Source organism: Pleuronectes platessa, chromosome 4 (genome assembly GCF_947347685.1).
Source record: "Pleuronectes platessa chromosome 4, fPlePla1.1, whole genome shotgun sequence".
In the NCBI taxonomy this organism is placed as follows: domain Eukaryota; kingdom Metazoa; phylum Chordata; class Actinopteri; order Pleuronectiformes; family Pleuronectidae; genus Pleuronectes; species Pleuronectes platessa.
Window position 1 is genome coordinate 2,151,611 of NC_070629.1, and position 17,220 is coordinate 2,168,830.

General features: G+C 39.8%; 1 protein-coding gene across 1 annotated transcript in view; it reads right to left on the bottom strand.

The window, feature by feature from the left end:
• Positions 1 to 15,792, bottom strand: part of pias2 (protein inhibitor of activated STAT, 2) — a 38,407-nt gene extending 22,615 nt beyond the window's left edge. Inside the window, exon 1 of the mRNA XM_053420081.1 lies at positions 15,641 to 15,792. The gene's annotated coding sequence lies outside the window, so the exon portion shown is untranslated. The remainder of the gene's footprint in view (positions 1 to 15,640) is intronic.
• Positions 15,793 to 17,220: the final 1,428 nt, after the last annotated feature.

Consider the following 17,220-nt stretch of genomic DNA (forward strand, 5'->3'; position numbering starts at 1 on the left):
TCTTTTATTGAATGCATTCATGCAAAACACCGCTGCATGCGGCTCCAGAGCCGCAGGTTACCAACCCTTGTTATAGCCTATGGATAAATGTATTTGCAGTCACAGATCTGTCCATATCTATAATGATGTTTCCACTGTGAGGCTAGAGTTCTTGGGGTATTTTATTTTATACCTATCATGCATCGCTTAAACGTCACTTCCCATATAAGCAGGCAAAAGTGGTATGTATTTATTTTCAGTCCAAATTTGTTATGTGTTTTCCATGCACGTAACCAATGTGTAATGGATGGGGTTGTTTTTCATATTCGTGACTAATAGCGGCATTATAAAGTGGGAAGGGTCTCTGTACAGACGTGTTTGCAACAAATGCTTCTTCTTGACAACACTTAGACAGTTGGCTCTTTTCACCTCACATTCTCTAGACCAGTGGTTCTCAAATGGGGGTACGCGTACCCCTGGGGGTACTTGAAGGTACTCCAGGGGGTACGTGAGATTTCTTTTAAATATATTTCAAATTAGCATCCATTCAAAAATCCTTTAAAATTTGTTATTTAATAAATATTGAATAAAATATAGGTTTAAGTTCATGAACTGAATTTTATATTCAGTAGGCTATTCAATTTCATTAACCTAAAAACCCAGAGTCTCCCCCATACCGATGGCTTGACCCAACCTGGCACACGTCACCTCTCATCACTGCAGTGCCGCCTTGAAAACTCTGGAGTTTGGGCTGAAGCGAAGCAGCAATGCCGCTGAAACACGGAGGGACAATTGCCAAAGAAGGCGAAACCAGACCAGCAAAATTCCGTCAGTATTCACAAGAAGGTCGAGACTTTAACTGATGTTTTCAGGTTTATTTGAAACTTCCCTAAACCACACTGTGAGAGCTTGTGCCTCTTCGGAGGGGCGCTAAATCACACTTTTCTGTTGTTAAGTTACAAATTCATAACAGGAACTCCGCGTCTCTACCGGAACACTTTAAAAATAAAAGCATTTAATAAAAAAACGGAAATGAAATTGTCTGACCTTAAAGCGAGCAAATATTTCACAATACAAATAACAGAAAGATACTTCAACAATATTAACAATAACATAGTTTGGGTAATTAACACTTTGTGTTTTTTCTATGGGGAGACATTAGCCACAGTGGCATGAAGGCAACACATCTTCAGCGGTATCTCCAGACAAAACATGAAAGTCATGTTGGTAAACCACCTGAGGTTTTTTAAGAGGAAGTTTCTGAATTCAGGTCATCTCAAGAAACGATGCGAAAAGCCTCCCCGAGGCAAACAGAAACAAGCTACCTGTCACTTATCAGGAAAAACTCCTGGAAGTGTCATCTGACCGTGGCCTCCAGTTGAAGTTTGCCACATCCACACTCACAAAGTTTTGGGTGTGTGTGGAGCAGGAGCACCCACATCTGGGACGGAAAGCTTTGGAGCAGCTACTACCCTCTGCCTCCACACATTTATGTGAGGCCTCCTTCTCTGCTAAAAGTGTGATCAAAACAAAGCAAAGAAAACAGACTGTGCATGGAGAAGAGCTTGATCACAGCAGGTGCTTCCCTGCCACCAAGACTGAGAAAGATCCTCAGTGAAGCATAAGCACAAGTTTCTCACTAAAACGTAAATGCAAAAGCACTCACTCAGCTCAATGCAACAATCTAATCTTAAATGCTATCAGTTTGTAAATTTAAGATAGTTAGTATTATTTTCGATCCATAAAGATATACGATGAGACATATTTAAAAAATGTATTTTGAGCTAATCTTTTATTTAAAATTAAGTTAATGATTTATATTTTGTGAAGAAGTGTTTATCTATAATGAAGTTCATGAGTTCAGTTTGAGAACATCTTTATTATGATCCCAAAAAAGGTCACTTTAAGTTGATAATTTTTATGTGCACAAATCTTTATTTATAATTGAGATAATTATTTATTTTTTAATAAGTCTTTGGTTATTTTCATATCATTTTATTACCAAATAGTTCAAGAGAGAGAAAGTGTCTAGTTACAAGGTTTATTAAAATCAGACACTAATGGCACAGCACTGTGTCATTAGTGCCCGACTAATGACTGTACCCGGCTGAATTTTTTTTTCAAAGGGAGTACATCACTGAAAAAAGGTTGAGAACCACTGCTCTAGACAACTTTGTAAGTGTCTTCTACTTGTATGACGCCACTTTTAAATCCGGGAATATATTGATATAGACATATTTTCTTTTTGTGGTAGTGGTTGTTTGTTTCCCTGATGTTTCTGTGATAGGGATGTGTGTAAAAAGTGAACATCGTAGGACACCATGGTTCAGTCTTATTCTTCTGTTATTTGTGGCAAAATCCTGAGTTTTTTTTTTAAATGTTTCCAACCAGGGGAGCTAGTATGGTGGCAAGGCGTTTGGTAGTGTTAGTTCCAAAATGAATGTGGCTGATGATTGGTCTGAGTAGGGGTAGGTGGTATATGGAATATATTCGATGTATCACATGTACCACGTGCAATTCAAACAATTACCATACCGCAACCATCAAGTATAAATTGTCAAGTGAATATTTTAAGCCGTCAGCATGAAATTCTCTTCGAGTTTTGCTCTCTCTTCTCCTGAACCTCTCACAGCAGACTGCTCACTCCCCCACCCATCCAGAAAACTCTCCTCCGTACATACGTATTTTGTTAGCAGGAGAGGAGAGACTCAGAGAACGTGGAGAGAGCGGAAGAAAGAGAAGAGTCCCTGCGATTTTACAAGTGTTCAGACAGTTATTGACTGTTTGTTCATATTCTTTGTGAACGCTGAACCGAACGAATCAGTATACAAACTGTATACTGGTGAAGAGTAATGCACCTCGATGCAGTGGCACCAGCCAGCGGACTAGACTAGACATATTTGGACATTGAATATGGTTCCATTGTTGTTCTGCACTAATCAAGTTTGACAAGGGTTTAAAGGCTTCACCTGTGAGCCATCGACAATGGCTCAACCCCCCCAGCACCATGATGCACTCCCGACAGAAGGGTCCTGCACAGACTTTAATGTCTGTGCATACAATAATGAAATCCACGAGGACCTGAAGCAAGGCATAATCCATAAAATATCTAATCGCGGAATAATCATAATCTAACGCATTAGCTGACAGAACATTTTATAAGTAAAGGTGAATGTGTCTAGTGCAATATTTTCCATAATTTCATAAAAAACACTTCAATATTTGGCTAACTTTTTCAAAAGGACAACGCTTAAATAACCTTTACTATCGAAAGAGAAATTTTGCCCCCTTTTCCCCCAAATAAAGTGTATGGAGCTGCAAAACATATTTGATAACAAAACGAATAACGTTTTATGTAAAGTTATACAATATAAATAAAAAATATAGTTTTTTTTGCATTTATTAAATTACAGATATAATTATAGACATTTTACTGCTATTTTTACCTGTTACAAAAAAGGTAAACACCAAACTCATGAGGAGGAGAATAAAATACATGTGTTGGCCTACTTTGAAATAAATGAAACACAGAACTATGCTTTTTTTGCTCATCTCCAACTTGGTACTTTTCAGCAGATGCTGTGTGCTTGCTCTGGAAATGTATTTAAACATTACATTTTTTGTTGTTTGCCAATTCCTCGCCACATATCAAGCATACAGGTAAACCAGCATCGTTGGCAGTGAAAGAAAATTAATCTGTCCACGCAGAATTAAACTATTTTCCTCCCAGACTTTTCTTTTTGGGGATTTATCCATGGTTAGTTTACCGAGGCCGGGTCGGACACTATAGATTAGCGACCTGCAGGGAAGAGCGCCAGGCCTTAGACGTAATAGGATGTGACGCATATTTTAGTTGACGAAATATTAAAACAAAACGTGAGAGCAGATCAGACTAGAGGCGGAAACATAAACTGAAGCTCGGTACAAACCAACTGCAGCTTCTGCTCTGATCAAGAAGCTGCAGCGCTGATCTCTGAGCAGCTGTGACCAGAGAAACTCTGTTTTCTGATCTCACTGTGTCTCTGAGCGAGTGAGCGCCCCGGCTCTGTGTGCGCTGTGTGGGAGTGCACACAAACACACATTCGCCAGCTCCTGGTATTTCATGGCCTGATAAGATGATTTAAAAAATTTACGTGAACGTGACGTTCACGCACGTTCATCATATGAAAACTGATTCGTTAAGTTCACCGTTCGCGAAAAATATGCGCAACATGCACAGGGAGCCACTGCAAAGGGGCTGAAGAGCCGCGGGTTGCTGACTCCTTGTATAAGAGGAAAAAACCATCGGCTACACATCTAAAGAGTCTTGAATTTGAAAAAGATTCAAGACTTCAAGGGTCTTGATTTTCCCTAAATTGATATATCAACTTTTAATACTTTTCAAGACCCCACGGATACCCTGAAACAAGGAAATTAAATCTAGTGATTCAAATCCTGGTGTCAAAGCAAATAAGGATCATACAAGCAACAACAGGCTTGTGGGGCAAAGAAAGTCTAAACTGACTGTTTTACCAGCTTTGTCATGGAGAGATAAATCATAAAGGAAATGGCCATTTCCAATCATATCAGAGAAGAGGAGCTCTACCACAGTTAGGGCTGCAACTAACGACTATTTTGATAGTAGATTAGTCATCGATTATTGAAACGATTAATTGACTAATCGGATTATGAATGACACAAATTCTCAATGGCTCTTATTCAGCCAACAGCTTTTAAATTTAGCTTGAGGTTGTCCGCGGCATTTGATAACTGAAAATAAAGACAATAAAGATCAATACTTGATTCAAAAATGGCTTTTAATAAATTTAGCTGCATATTAGGGTACTATTGATACAATGACAAAGAAAAATCAAGTTTGTGTTCATTTAAAACGAAGGACAGGCAAAGTGCTAATATAAAAAATAGTTTAAATTCAAGTTTCCCTTTTTCTTTGAACCAATACAAGGCCAAGTGCCGATACTTAAAATAAATAAGTATCCATTTTATCTGTGAACAAAAGGACAGGGAAAGTATCGGCAATAAAAACATCAACAAACATAACTACAGTCTTCTTCAGACTGCATAATTGTGCTTAAAAAATACGTTTGTCAGGCAATAGGATAACATAATGCTTTTAAACTCGTTCAAATAAATGTTTAAACCATACTGTTGTAATGGATTCTAGAATGCTGCGCACAGGTACGTTTATATAGCAAGCTAGCTAACAGGCTATCTTACCGAGGCGAGTCTGCATCGTTTACGTTACGATGTCAAACCTCCTCCTCAAATGCGCGAGTCCTGCGTCCATGGAGAGTAGGGATGGCCTTTCGATTAAATTGTATTAATCGATCGTCGGGAGAATTAATGATCGATTTTCGATTAATCATTAATATTTTTATATAAAAATTCACTATTTATAGGCTATATTAAAATGCAGTGAAAATAGAAAAAACACAGCGTGTTTCCTCATTGAGATCTTTATTACAATATGAACAACTCTTGTGGAAGTTAAACGGGATCCGTTAACTGGTTACACTTGAAAATATGCGCTGCTGTACTCTTAAACCCCGATGAGAGCAGCAGCTAGCTGACGGAGAGAGCAGCAGCCAGCTGCTGAGAGCTAGCTGGATTTGACGGTTCTCGACCTCTCAAGCCCGAATTATACTCGTGTTGCACGGACGCACGCATGCACGCAAGACACGCAACACGCCCCTTTCGTGCCCTCTGCGGGCTTGCGTGCGTCCGCCAATTTTTCTAACTACACGACAAAACGACGCGAGCCTCACGCAGCCCGCAAGGCTTGTGATTGGTCTGCTTATGGAACAAATAGAAGAGCACTTGGCAGAAGAGATCCGAAAGTATGACCACTTGTATAACCCGTCACTGACTGGAGGATTTGTCCGCCAGAAATAGGCTATTAGGAGCCGGAGTGGCGATGTAAATAAAGATTCGATGAAGAAGAAGACGTCTCTTCTTTGTGTGTTTTGTTTTCGAAACAAAACGTTACTCCGCCTAGTGTTCTGGCGGTGAATTGCGTTGCAACATGCGCAACACGTGAGTGAAGCATAAACCAAAACGAGTCCGTCGATGCAGCTGCGTGGCCTTCCGCGGTTGCAGTCGCAGGACTATAATTAGGCCTTCAGTCCGGTTGTTGTCACGTCCTCACTCCCGGAACCACTCACCCAGACCCGGGACTGTCCGGGTTCCCTTCCCCGTTGACTGAGTGCGGACAAGAAGCTGAGCAGCGGAGGCTAGCTCCAGGCTTCTTTCTCCAGATGCTAACATCCTCACTGTGCTGTGTTCAGGGCAACTCGGATATTCCGACCTCCTGCCACATAACGAAATCCGTAAAACAACGTTTAGTTCAGCTGCACGGCACGAAAAACACGCGCTATGACGTAACCAACGAATCATTGATGAGTGTATTCGTCATCGACTATTTCAGTTTAAGAAAACAACCCTCTCAACTTGAAGTCTGATCAAAGTTCTCTCGAGATAACTATAAAACAGCTACTTGAATCTGTGGATGACAGTGTTGTTGCAGAGTTTCTGAATAAAGCTGGAGGTAAAATTGTTGGAGGAGTGATGAGATTTCTGATAAGGTATAAAAGGACAACTTACTAATTGCACTAATCGAGATCGCTTTGTTTATGTTGAAGGATCTCCAACTAGTGCCTTACCATGCTCCACAAAGCTTGGCCCACACTTGGGTAGAGTGTTAAATGTAGGGATGCACCGATCCGCTTTTTTCACCTCCGATACCGATATCTGAGGTTTAGTATCGGCTGATACCGATCCGATACCGATATAGAAAAACAGTGCGAAATTATGGTAACAAACTGTAAATTTCATTGGGGGGAAAAGACTGGGATCATTAGACTTGACTTAAACCTTTCTTTCCTATTTTTTTTTTTAAAACAAATAAACAGATATAAATGTACTCAATTACTTATTTATTTAATAATTGTGCACCAGTAAAACAATCTTAATCATAAAAATATAGTGTGACTGGTTCAGTCAGTGCAATTAGGGATTCAAAATACAATGTAAAACAAAATAAATAATAAAATAATAAAGGAGCTGAAATTGAGAAAACAATAGCTTCACTAGCTTGGTTGGTAGACATTCAAAATAAATAGCAATCAGCTCTTTATATAGTTTAGTGCAAATGGGAATTAAACATCCATTACAAAAGCATCTGAACAAAACAATAGCTTCTCTAGCTTGGTAAAAACAAAAACAAAAACAAAAAAAAAATCACTGAGCTGCTGCTCGCCAGCTTCCCGGGTTCTGGACTGCTGGCGAGGCGCGGTAGGATGCGGAGGTGGGGCGGACAGGTCGAGCCTCGGCGGCCGTGCCTGCTCTGCTGCGACCTCGGCGGCCGTGCCTGCTCTGCTGCGACCTCGGCCATGTCCGCTGTCAGCTCCGGGGGAGGGGAGGTCGGGGGGGGAGCGGGCAGAGAAACATGGACGTATTGGCTCGCTATTCGCCCAATCCTGTGGTGGGTGCGAGTCGCTGGCTTGACGGCGGAGGTGGGATGGATGGAACCGGGGCTCCGAGGAGGGAGGCCCACGGACGCATTGTAACTAGACGCTTTAGTACCGCCCCTCGGAACATTCACTTAACAGATGTTGCACGTAGCCGTGGAGCTTGTTGGCTGAGGTAATGTGTAATAGCTCCAGATAGCCGATCCTTTCGCTCGCTGTATTTTGTAAACACTGTAGGCTCCGCACGGCGTGTTGCTTGCGTATGACATCACTCATAGCGCACAGCATAGAATTACACTGAATAGATCAGCCGATATGGATCGGCCCATTGTCACTGATACCCGATCTAGAAATGTCTTCAATATCGGTACCGATACCGATACAAATATCGGATCGGTGCATCCCTAGTAATATGGTGGACAGAGCCCTGAAAGAGTACAGACTCGACTCAAAATAACGAACACCAGTGAGAGTCAGGATGAAATGGAGTAAAGTCCAACAAAAGAAAATTTAGATGCATTATGGAAAAACGTAATTTACATGTACGGAACAAACGCTCATCATAATGGGATAGTACAACATTCTCAACCTGAAGTAAGTGGCAATGTAGCTGTAGTCAAAATCATCATCACTCCTAAAAAAAAAAAAAAAAAGATGAAAAGGAAGAGGAGAAGTTATCTGGGAAGCCATATGAGGCAGAATGTACACCTCAACTTTGGCCAAAGATCCCACATCTGAGGTTGGAGGCAACATATAGAATCGTTTTGAAAATAAAACAGAATTACCGAAAAAATAAAGTATTTGGCTTTACACAGCTTTCAAGAAACAACTGACAATGAAATGTTTTCAGACTCAACTCTACTTAAGTGGTATGGGACCCTCGCTCCAAACCAAAGGGTTTATTAGGGGGGTATCTTAACATACGCAGTTTCATTCCGGAAAAAATCTTATGGCTATCTTAGGGGCCATCTTAGAGCCCACAGGAAGGCGTTAAGGCCGAATTATAGTCCTGCGACTGCAACCGCAGAAGGCCACGCAGTTGCATCGACAGACTCGTTTTGGTTTATGCTTCTCTAACGTGTTGCGCGTGTTGCAACGCAATTCACCGCCAGAACACTAGGCGGAGTAACGTTGATCTTAATCAATAAATTGGCTCTTGTTTCCCTTCTTTGAAGGGTGGTGCCCCGAGACAACTTTAACCAATTAAAGTTATGATTTAATATTAATATTTTAAATATTAATGTTTTATATTTTATTTTGATAACCAAATTTATTAAGTGCCTAAATGCACACCATTCTATGGTAACACTTTGTAAGCACCATTGCAAGACATGGTTAAAGACATCTGTCCCATCTGCAGCTGTTAATATCCCAGGGTTCCCATGGTGGGGGGGGTTGATGATTTATTTGAGAGACCATATCAAAAGGGATCCCATTCCATGGAAACATCCAAATAATCTGGACTATTATTGGCTTGTGTCGTCCACCATCATGTGACATTATGTTTTATGAACCTCTACGTGCCATTCTCGATGAATGTGACCACAAAAGATCAACAATAATGGGGGATTTTAACAACCTGGGAAAGTAAAGCATGCAGGAAAAAACTGAAATAGATAACGGATTACTTTAATTTGACCCAGATAGTACAAGGACCAACTAGAGTAACCCAGACAAACTGTACACAATTAGACCAGGCTTTAATGAATAACAAAGTCTTTCAACTTGCTTATTTGTCTCTGACCATAATGCTACTCTGATGGTTCGAAAATTTACCAGGAGATTTAGCAATCCTAACGATCTCAAAGAGCACAATCAAACAAAAATGAACAAAGTAATTTTAACAATGTTATAAGAAATATTGAACGGTCTTGTTATACAGCTTTTATGTCTACTGTTAATAACGTCATAAAATATTTTGGTCAAGAAAGTAAATATAAGCCTAGATGTAAAACAACTTTACCTTGGATAAATATTGAAGTCAGAAGGCTGATGCAAGAACGAGATTGTGCCTGAAAAAAGGTTTGGTATCTGGCTACACTGAGGACAAAATTGTGTGTAAATATCTCAGAAATAAGGTGGTAGAGAATGGCAAAGGCAGGTTTCTTTCTAGGAGCGATTAAAGATGCTCAAGGTAATGGTAAAATAATTTGGAAAAACCTAAATAAACTCTTGGGAAGGGAGGTAAATTAATCAAACAATTTTGAACTGAAAGTAAATGGTAAATGGTTTTGTATTTATATAGCGCTTTTCTAGTCTTGATGACCACACAAAGCGCTTTACAGTACAGTTTTATATTCACCTTTTCACACACACATTTATACAGTGCATCTACTCGCAGGACTTTGTTATTCTATGGGGGGCCATTCAGGGTTCAGCATCTTGCCCAAGGACACTTCGGCATGCTGATGGGTCATACTGGGGATCGAACTGCCGACCTTCAGGTTGGAGGACGACCACACTACCCCTCAGCCACAGCCGCCCCTTAAAATGGCATTTTAATCAAATACTTTCAGTTATTATCTAATATATTAAATAACTTTCTTATCAAATCTTTTAAAGAAATTACTTTACAAAATGTAAATAAAAACATTGATAATATTCCAGTTGATGCTACCAAACCAATATTTAGCATTCCAGAAATATCATTATCCAAGGTTAACCATATAATTAAGTCTTTAAATAACTCAAAGCTAAAGATGTGCATTGTCTAGACACTGCCTTTCTGAAGATACAAATATGCTTTGATTGTACCAATTGCTCTCTTTCTGAATCTATCATTTAGAAGCGAGATATTTCCCACTGCTTGGAAGAGTGCCAGGATTACTCCAATATTTAAATCTGGAGATCCAAAAGATGTGAATAATTATAAGCCCATAATGATCATTCTAGCTATTCTAAAGTTGCTGAAAATGGGTTGCTAGGCATTGAACTTCTCATTTTAACAAAAGCAACATGTTTTATCAGATGAAATTTGGATTCAGAAATGAGCAAATAGCTGTTTCAGTTAAGCGTATTAAATCACAACTGGACTTATATGGTGATGTTGGTGCAGTAGTTCTGGATAAAAAAAAAAAAAAGCCTTTGATACTGTCAACCATAATGTGCTTCTTACTAAGCTGTCCTCATATGCTTCTAGTGAAGCAATTAATTGGATACAATCCTATTAAACTTAGGTCAAAAAGTTCATATGGGACGTAGCCAGTGTGCTCTATAATTATTATGGCGTTCCCCAAGGATAAAAACTGGGACCTCTTTGGTTCAGTGATTACATTAATAACCTGCCGCCTATTTGTCCACAAGTGGATGTTCAAGTGCATGCAGATGATACTTTATTTTTTCATGGCAAAAGTAAGTCAGAAATACCGTTGCATAATTTTGGATTCTCACTTTTAAAAAACATGTGAACTAAGTAGTAAAAACTGTTAAATTTCGATTATCTAATTTTAGGATTATAAAACCGTATTTTTCGCTACAGGGAGCCCAATTAATCATGCAATGTACTTTCTCATTGTAATTATTGTATGACAAGCTGGTCTCAAACTGATAAAAAGCCAAACAGTTACCATCATTGTAATATAATTTTCAAGTATAATTTATTGAGTATGGACAGCTTCAAACAATATACAGGTATGCCTGATGTTTAAAATTCCTAATGGCCTAGCTCCTCCTCCTGGAGGAAGTGTTTACATTACAACTAAGAATAAGAACTGGAAGTTAACAAGGTCAGTAAACAGATGAGACGGTTATGTTTCATACAGACACAATACATTTGGCAATTCAGAATTTTCCGTGAGAGCCTCCAAAATCTGGAATAAACTCCCTATAGTTTTCAGAAACTGAACCAATTACTACACTTTTTTTAATTAAATTGAAATATCATTTAAAATCTAAGCCAATCTGTACACGAGTAATGGTCCCAAGTGGATTTACCTTGATGTGTTGATGTCCTCTCAGATGCTATGCATGTATATTGTAGTATAATTTTTGTTAATATTCTGAGCAAGAATATTAGTATAATGCTTTTTTTGTCTCCTTTACTGTATGTTATTTACCACACTAAGTTATTGTCTGATATGTGTTATATTGTGTTTCATATGATATATGTGTCCGATCACACACATGTACAAAGTCTGTCTTGGTAAAATCATAGACTTTATAAACTTAGTAAATGTATGGAACTGGGGGAGACCAGCTCCATACAAATCCTGTTTGGTTTGACATAGCGCACAGTGCAAATGATAGACACAAAGCAGAGAAGTAAATTACAGATATACTTCCCTCAGGTTCTAGGATCATAAATAAGCTTCACAATTATTTTATATAATCAACGGCTCACACAAATGAATCTGACTCGGGGCAAATGTGATAACTAGAAGTTTCCACAATAGAATTTAGTCGTAGACGGCGGAGTGAGATCAGACGGAGCTGCATCCCTCCATCAAATCTCTCTAATCACTTCATATTCTCTTGTTACAACAATGATTCATTGACAGAAAATCACGTCAATGATCTGAATGTCTTTAATTTATCATCTAGGGTAGCAGGGCTCCATCTGACAAATATACTGAAACGCAGAGCGAGAATGCATAGCGCATAAAACACCAATTATCGCAGTTTTTTTCGTCTCTTGCGATAAGTCTTTCGCTCACGTTGATATCCGGTGGTGATAGACTTTCGATATATTGTGCAGCCCCTGTCCAAACATGTACGGTATGTATTATTCGTTACACAAATTAATACTGCAGGTGGACTTAGTGGAGCTGTGAATTTGTTCACTGGTGTCTACACGAGACTTGGTGGCGCTGCGGCTTGTCTGTGTGCCCTCTCCTGGCTGTTGAGCTGTCCGTGGTCAATGAATAAACGCTCCCTTTAGGCAACATCATCAGAAAGCTCCACCTACACTTCATTTTTGTATGCAGACTCCCCCCAGCTGTAGAAATCTAAGAAGCCTGATGAATCTTATAACTTAGTTCAACTTCAGGAATGTCTTAAGAACATTAAGGCATGGATGACCCAGAACGTCTTACTATACAAAACTGAAGTCGTTGTAATTGGCCCTAAACATCTCAGAGAAACACTGTCAGACCAGATATACCTACTTGGATGATGTTAGTTTGGCCCCTAGCTACACTGTGTGGAACCTTGGAGTTTTGTTTAACAATGACATGTTATTTGACCCACAGATAAAACAAGTCTCCAGGACAGCTTTCTTCCACCTTGAGATTATTGTGAAAATTAGGAACATCCTGTCTCAGAAGGATGCTGAGAAACTGCTCCATACATTTGTTACCTTTAGACTGGATTATTGTAATTCTTTATTATCAAGATGTCCCAGTAAGTCTGTCAAAAGCCCACAGTTGGTCTGAATGGTTGCAGCATGAGTGCAGACAGGAACTAGCAGAAGAGATCATATTACTCCTCTCTTAGCTTCTCTGTATTGACTTCCTTTAAAATTCAGAATATAATTCAACATCCTGCTCCTCACATACAAAGCCCTTAACAATCAAGCCCCTTTGTATATTAAAGAGCTCATAACACCATATTATCCCAGAAGATCACTTCCCTTCCAAAACACAGGCTCCCTTGTGGTTCCAAGAATCTGTAAGAGCAGAATAGGAGGTAGAGCCTTTGGCTTTCAGGCTCCTCTCCTGTGGAAACAGCTCCCACTCTGGGTACAGGAGGCCGACACCATCTCTACATTTAAGGTTAGACTTAAAACATTCCAACATGGGAGATTTTCACCCTAAACATAACCCCCTAACCCTGAAAAAAACTACCTGCAATATATGTAAGGTGGACCTTGCTTTCCATGGAAGCAGGACACAAGCATTTGAAGAGGAGGCACGTTTGACACCGTACAGAGAAGATTCAGGCTCGCCTCTGTAAGATAGCCTGTTATCTAGCTTGATATATAAACGTACATACCTGTGCGCAGGATTCTAGAATCCATTAGAAAAATATGGTTTAAACATTTATTTTAACGAGTTTAAAGCATTATGTTATCCTATTGCCTGACAAACTTATTTTTTAAGCACAATTATGCAGTCTGAAGAAGACTGTAGTTACGTTTGTTGATGTTTTTATTGCCGATACTTTCCCTGTCCTTTTGTTCACAGATAAAATGGATACTTATTTATTTTAAGTATCGGCACTTGGCCTTGTATTGGTTCACAGGAACAAGGGAAACTTGAATTTAAACTATTTTTATACTAGCGCTTTGCCTGTCCTTCGTTTTAAATGAACAAAAACTAGATTTTTCTTTGTCATTGTATCAATAGTACCCTAATATGCAGCTAAGTTTATTAAAAGACATTTTTGAATGAAGTATTGATCTTTATTTTCAGTCATCAAATGCCGCGGACAACCTCAAGCTAAATTTAAAAGCTGTTGGCTAGTTAAGAGCATTTGAGAATTTGTGTGATTCATAATCCGATTAGTCAATTAATCGTTTCAATAATTGATGGATTTATCGACTATCAGAATAGTTGTTAGTTGCATAAGTTTTCCTGGTCTCCTTCTCCTTTATCTCTCTTCTCACCCCTCATTTCCACCCATCTCTCCTCTCCTCCCCATTTTTTGCATTTTCACCCCAACTAGGCAGATGGCTGCCCACAATGAGTCTGGTTCTTCTAGAGGTTTCTTCCGATTAATGAGCGAGTTTTTAAGGTCTCCACTATCAATGTTAAGTGCATTGAGGTAATGTATATTAAGATTAAGCTCTATATCATATCATGTCATATATTGTATGTTTTCGTAATAACGTGCAGACCTAGTGGAAACCGAATATAGTGATCACTGATATAATAATCAAGAAGTGCGCTTACAGTGTTCATTTGGGGTCTTTCAAACATGTTTGGACCGTAAAAGGGTTATATTTTACAGACTATAAATAATTAAGTGCTCCCTTCTGTGTTTATCATTTGCATTAAGCTCTGCCAACCGAATCGAGCACACCCAGACATCTCCTCTGGCTCTCCATACATTGCCTGAGTTTACAGATATGTTCGATGACACTGTGTGTGAGTTTGTGTGTCAGTGTGTATCTGTGTGTAAGTGTTAGAGAGAGGTAGAGAATGAACGGAGCCAGGACGAGGTGAGTTAATGAATGCGCACAGCTATGAAGAAAGATTTTACTCACAAAAAAAAGTATTGATCACTATGGTGATCATTGTTGATATTGTGGCTGTCATTTCAAACAAATCAACATTTAAAATAAGCGGTTAAAAGACATCAGTGAGTGTGTCTGTATGTGTATGTGAGTAATTTGTTCAGACGTTTGTTTAATATATATAAAGTCTTAGTGCCTTGGCTATTTATGGAGACTTTGATTAATTGTCGGAATTTGAGAACTGAATGCATGTGCAGACTCTGATACAAGTTTCCAAACTTTTTTCGCATTAGTTACAGGTCGATCATATTACAAATTAGGATCCTAGAGAACATGGGACCAAAAACATGTGATGAATCATCTCAGTAACATCAGTACTGTGCTGTTAATAAATCTCCTGTTCATATTCACAGTTTCGCATTCTCTCTCATTGAAATACAGTGCACTGGTTTGCTCTGCCGAACACGCTCCCTATAAGCACGGACAAGACATTCAGGGCCTCAACAGACCAACATTCAAACCAGCTTACAGGTACCGTTAAATATATAGTCAATGATTCTGGGTTTGGTCACCTTCGTAGAAAAGGACCCTAGCATTGTTAAAAGGAAACTGGTGTTTCTCTTTTGAGTGTTATAGTCTTCCCTATCAGCATTTCTGTAAATTTGAATAGTTTGTTGTACAAGTCTGAGATTTTCTAAACATAACACGGTGACTTTTACGATAGTATGGTACCTTAACATTAACTATGACCTAACGGGCTGTATTCTAGTGACGTGAACTGCATAACACCTAAGATTACTTATCTGTTATACGAATGCCTTAAAGTCCTTTGGATAAACACAAGTCAATGTAGTGACGACTTACAACAAACCTATTAGCGACTAGACTTATCCTGTTAGCATTTAAGCTAACTGCCGAAGCGTAAACGATCTGATATGAAAGGAATCTTACTTGTTAGCAGTGCACTACATTATTCTCCCATCAACTCGGGACGTTATATACTATGCTTTATTAATGACACTATCAGTACTGGTTGTATTGTTTGTCAAAGTGAATCATGATCAGTGTTTTTGTTTTCGCCTACCCGTAAGTCCTCATCCTTCGCCATTTTGTCCAACCGGTCATCCCGCCCGGCGTGACTACTTCCGGATGACGCCATAACTGGGCCATATGGGCCGAGGGCACGCATGCACGCAACACGCCCCTTTCATGCCCTCTGGCGGCTTGCGTGCGTCCACCAATTTTTCGACAAAGCGACGCGAGCCTCACGCAGCCCGCAAGGCTTGTGATTGGTCTGCTTACTACATCCCTTCCGGAGTCTAGCTTCCGGTTTCATGCCCTATCATACGGAGAAATCACGGGAGATTTAGAAGAACGAATATGGATCAAATAGATTAGCACTTGGCAGAAGAGATCCGAAAGTATGACCACTTGTATAACCCGTCACTGACCGGCCGATTTGTCCGCCAGAAATAGGCTATGAGGAGCCGGAGTGGCGACGTAAATAAAGAGTCGACGAAGAAGAAGACGTCTCTTCTTTGTGTGTTTTGTCTTCGACAAAAAACGTTACTCCGCCTAGTGTTCTGGCACAATAAACCTAAATCACAACTACGTCTCTATGATAAATGTGACAAGTGTGTTAAGCCAGCGGCGTTGCCCGGCTGACGATGGCTGGTTAGAGCACTTACGGCATGTGTGTACGGTCACATACGGTTATTCTGAACTTTCATAACGGGGCTAGCGGGCTAGCCACCATGCTAACTGCGGTGGGAGCAGCGCAAAACCCCGCTGACTTTAATCCCACGGCTGTCATGACACTGTTTCTCAAACACCGTCAGGTTAGAAGCACACACTTGGTAGTAGTTAGTATCGGGAGTCCCTGCTGACTGTGTGTGGAAGCTGGGGGGGAAGCTAGGTGCCTCCGTGTAGCTTCAAGCTGTTGCAGCTGTTGAATTAGCAACGCAGTTTGGCAACAAGACCTGGGTACCGCTGCGCTAAGACACGATAACATAAGCATTATGACCCGCACGGTGTCACTTTATTTCAGCAAAAACTGTCGCGTCATCAACAGCTTTTTTATGTTAGTTGCCATCGTTCACTCTGTGAGGAGCCGGGGGGACGTAAATAAACCAGCGTGGACTTCTTCTATACTTCATGAGGTAGGCTTCTCTAAGCTCGACTTGCGTTGCGCCAACTACTGTTCTGGCGGTTAAATGTTTTCAGAACAAAAAGGCTCGTAGAACTATAAATCAAAAAGTGTCCGTCCGTCCGTAACGGGCTCGGAGAAGCATATATCGGCCTTTATTATTCTCCTCCTCCTCTTCCTCTTCCGCTTCCCTCTTTTCTTCCTCTTTTGGGCTTTATTGACGGTTGGCAGACAACGATTTGGCGCATTACCGCCACTATCTGGCATGGAGTCTGGATCAGGAAGTATTATATTATTTATTTTATTGAGAAACAAAAAAAACTACGTATTTTTTCTCAATTATATTTGTTTATCTAAGATAATCAAATATTATTTGATAACCCTAGACAACATTTTTGGGCTAAGACCGATATGTTTGTCTTCCTTTCTGAGTTTAAAGATTATTTTAAATCCCTCCCTCACATCCTGCTGCCGACAACTCTATAACCTTAATCTGAACTATTTTCTTCCAAGCTTCT